At 41.6% G+C, this 4,522-nt stretch overlaps 1 pseudogene; it reads right to left on the minus strand.

Moving 5' to 3' along the window:
• Positions 1 to 263: 263 nt before the first annotated feature.
• Positions 264 to 4,522, minus strand: part of LOC111545639 — a 152,708-nt pseudogene continuing 148,449 nt past the window's right edge.

A 4,522-nucleotide genomic window follows, 5' to 3' on the forward strand; every position in this document is an offset into this window, starting at 1 on the left:
ATGTGGAAGTCAGGAAAAAAGGATGCTGTCTAGGAGACGGGATCTGTTTCCAACCTGGCTGCTCATGAACAGAATCTGGCCCAAAGGCTTATTTGATTTGGCCTGCATTCTGCTTTCTTTCTTTCAAAAAATGAAATCGTTGCCAATATTTAAAAATCCTGGATTTCTGGTTTCTCTAGAAATTTGCATTCTCTTGTGGCATTTCCTGCTGGTGTTGAGATGGGGCTGTTCCCTTTCCAGACTCCCCCGCCTCCCCACCGCTCTCAGTTGATGCCAATGCTGTTACCCTTTACTGTCTCATTTACATTGTTAGATGGCCTATTTCCTTCATTCTGACTCTCTGCGTTGCCCTCGTTCACATTTAAATGTGCAATTCTTGATTGCATGTTTGGATACACCACCATTCGGTACATGTTTACATCATCCAAGATGATGGTAGATGTAGCATTAGGGGGAAAAATTACCCTATCAAAGAGGGATTCTAGAAGGCACAGCTGAAAGGTCTGGAAGGGAAGGGAGGCTTGGCAGAGTGGTCAGACGGGTGGAAGCACTTGGCCATATGAGGATGAAATGCTGGCAAGGACAGTGTTTGTGGGGCTGCCATTGAGGATGACAGACAACAGGATGGGAAGACACTGTGGGCTACAATCTCTCCAAAAGAGTCAGTTCTAGCAATCCCCTGCAGGAGGATGTTAATAAGAATAGCCAATCATCACAGAGCACTTACTATATGTCAGCTCCTGTTCTAAGCACTCTGGACTCATTATTTCCATTATTATCATAACAGCACTAGGAGAAAGTACTAATACTATATCAGTTTTTTGGCAGATGGGGAAACTGAGACAGAGAGAAATTGAGCCACTAAAATTAGATAATGGCAAAATCAGGATTTTAGTCCAGGCCTTGTGACTCCAGAGCCTGAGCTTTCCCCCCAAAACTATGAGGGAGGAAATTTGAAAGCAGCACCACGACAGCATGAACCAGCTGGGTGGGCTGGATGAACTGCACTTGAGAATGTTTCCTTGTCTCCAGGATTTGCAGAGATACCAGCCTCTCTGGAAGGAGCTAACTTCATTCTGGATGAATTGTGTCTTCTTGATTTTAGTTAGTTTGTTTTTTTAATTTTTGGGCAGGCCCCAGAGAGAGGCTCCCAGCCTGAGGCTGCTGGAGTAGATGCCTAAGGCCTGATTATTAGAGGACTGATGTCGTGAGCTAGGGCAGTCAGACAGTGTCGTTATAGTCCGATGCCTGCTGTCTCTAGGGCAGATACCTGGTTTCTTGAGGCTGACCTGAGTACACAATGCAGTCTCAAATGTTGGGATTTTTATAGATCTATATTTATTATTAGTCACAGGCATCTCAGTGTAGGACCCTGCCTTGAGTTTTGTCTGTTGGGGTCTTGTGTCGTCAAGCATGGCGCAAAGGTACACAGCCAGTCCTGGTGTGTTTTGTCAGTTGTAACTAAGCTTCAGAATGTATCCTCGCTTGGGTCTTGCTAACATGACTGAAAATGTTCAATATTTACAGCCTACGGTTCTCTGCTTCCACCTCCATGTTAGTGATAACCTCGCTTTAGAATGAAAATCCTGCAATTCTTACAGCTAAAGTTCCCTCTTTCTTAGACCACGTCTATCTGAGAAGGGGTAATTGAATTCACAGAAGTAGATAACTTGAGCTGTAAACACGGTTTATCAATTCAAATCTTTACAATATGGTTTGGTTTATCTCTTGGCCTGTCTTGAGTCCTGGGGACCCCCTAAGGAACGAACATAAACCCTTCCGGCTCCTGGTTTTGATAATTACCCTTAGCATCGACTGCCAGGATTTCTTCCTAGCAGTATACTGCCAGTTTTCCCTCTGGTTTTTTCTTCTTTTGCTGAATCAGAATAAGGCACAGCATAGAAGCCCTCAGTCTTGCAACATTTGCCTAACATGTGCATTTCAGACTAACCGACAGCAATGTTGCTGTGGCAGTTTGGACTGCCTAGAAATAGCCTTTTCATAGTTGGAGGCATGTTAAAATAATAAAAGTAGGCTGTCATCCCTGGGTTATGGGTGAAGGAGCTATTTATAGATGAGCAAAAAATCCCCAATGTGATAACTTACATTATTGTACAAGGACAATGGAAAATTCTTCAGAAGACAGATAGCATAAAAGGGATTTAAAATTAACCTCATCATGTTTTATTCATCAAGACCTTAAGTCGACTTATTTTTTTATGAAGGCCATATAATTTTGATTCCTTTTGCCTCTCTTTTTAAAAATAAAACAGCAATCCATTTAAATAATTATGCAAGGTCACAAACTGTGGTCCTACTGGCCTGTCTTGCCTGAAGACCCGTTTGTTTTGCTCAATAAATATTTTATAAAATTTTAGTTTTTAAGTCCTTTAGCCTGGGCTCGTTCTTTCTAGTTTGTATAGTCTGCAGTGCACTCTATGGCAGCACTGTAGGCCACTTTGGACACCCAGTGAGTATTACCTTGTGAGGATCAGGATTTTTCTATGCCCTGGTCTTTGTGCATATTGTATCCTCAACTATTGTATCTTTCTTAACCCATTCTTTGAAAGCAAATCTTACGTATTTCATACACTACTTGCAAGAAGACGTCTTAGGTTATTTTGGTCCATGACTATCTTTTGCCATTTTTTTTTTTAGATGGGATCTCACTCTGTTGCCCAGGCTGGAGTGCAGTGGCACAATTCCAGCTCACTGCAACCTCTGCTTCCCTGGTTCAAGTAAGTGATCCTCCTGCCTCAGTCTCCTGAGCAGCTGGGACTACAGTCTCATGCCACCACACCCAGCTAATTTTTTTATTTAGGAGCTTGGCTATGTTGCTAGGGCTGGTCTCAAACTCCTGGACTCAAGTGGTCCTCCCTATTGGGACTCCTGAAGTGCTGAGATGACAGGTGTGAGCCACTGCACCTGGCCACTGTCTTGCCTTCTTACTTGTCAACACATGTAATTCTCAAATGTTGGGGATCAGGTAGAGGAAATGTGATTATTGAAATGTATTATAATAATGTTATAATGATACTCAAGATCCTTGAGGACAGGTACCATGCCATCTAATTGAAAATGCACACCTCAATGTTGGCCACAGCTTACACATCGTAGTTCTTTTGGACTGCATAGCATTTTAGATTTACTTGGTTCATTTGACACTTCAAATAATGAATAATCAGATGTTGGAAAGCAAAAGAAAAAAAAAAGGAAGGAAGGAAGAAGAAAAGAAAGAAGGAGAAAGGGGGAGAAGAGAGGAAAGAATTTGGAGCAATATAATTCATAGAGAATCACCAAGATTAAAATCTGATCAGATCTTAAAGAACACTTAGGGACCCTCCCTCAGATTATGAGAAAATGGAGACACAGAGAGTTGAGGTGACTAACTGAAAGTCACACTGCTAGTTAATAGAAGCGTGAAACTAGTAATGTAGTTTGCCAATTTCCACTCCAGTGTCATTTCTCTCTTCCTCCTTCCCTCGGTGTATGAGTGTGTGTGCATATGTCTGTGTGTGTATGCACCCCCACACACATTGGTTTATACAGAGTACGTTTTGGAAGTCTCTCTAACAAAAACAAAAGCCCATTGACCCAGCATCAGTCTTTTTGTGTTGATGGAACAGGATTAATTGAAGCTGTAATATTAGGAATATATAGTTAATTTGATTGAGAAAGTTAGGGAATCCAGAGATACATTTTAGAAAAGTTTTCATCTGTAATGGTTAAACAATTGTTGGTGTTTTAACGTGTCAAAAATCTTCAGCTAGCTAGAAAGCTTGACTGTCCAAACCATCTCCTTCCACCAAGTTTACAGATAGTTAAACTTGGATTGCATTTCAATTCATTTGCTAATGTGAAGCCTCAGCCTCTCTGAGTCTTTGGAGCAAGAGAGAGGGGCTCCAGGTGGAAGGAGTGTCCTTGCAGGCAGTTTCTCTTGCTTTCCTGCCCTTCGTGTGGTGGGGGATTGATATGCAGCTGTTCTCCAGATGCCAACTCTTCCCCAGAAGCAGCTGCATCTCAGCAGGGGCCCCTTCTATCAATGTGACAACCTGCTGAGGGCTTTGGAACTTTTCCAGATGTAAGGCATGTTGAGGCTATAAAACATAATCATTAGCATTATCTCCATTTTCGTTTTAGAGTCTCAGCTGTTAAAGTTTCTTGTACAGATTTAGGGCTTAATTGTTCTCATTTTTCTTCATAGGTTGCTTCTTTTAGACAGCATGGGATCTTCCCTTGGAGTTGGTTTTCCTAAAAAGAAAGAAAGAATAGCTATGAGTAATGTTCCTTGCTTCTGGCTGGCTGGGAAGGCTGAGATTAGAGAGCAGTCTTTTCCCAGCTGCAGTTATATGAGTGTCTGTGAGCTAAACATAATCGTCCATGGCTTTCTTTTGCTGAATCACAGGCTTTCTTTTGCTGAATTCACTTGGAATCAATTTCTTCTTTCTTTCTTTCTTTCTTTCTTTCTTTCTTTCTTTCTTTCTTTCTTTCTTTCTTTCTTTCTTTCTTTCTTTCTTTCTTT

The sequence above is a fragment of the Piliocolobus tephrosceles genome, chromosome 7 (assembly GCF_002776525.5).
Source record: "Piliocolobus tephrosceles isolate RC106 chromosome 7, ASM277652v3, whole genome shotgun sequence".
NCBI lineage: Eukaryota > Metazoa > Chordata > Mammalia > Primates > Cercopithecidae > Piliocolobus > Piliocolobus tephrosceles.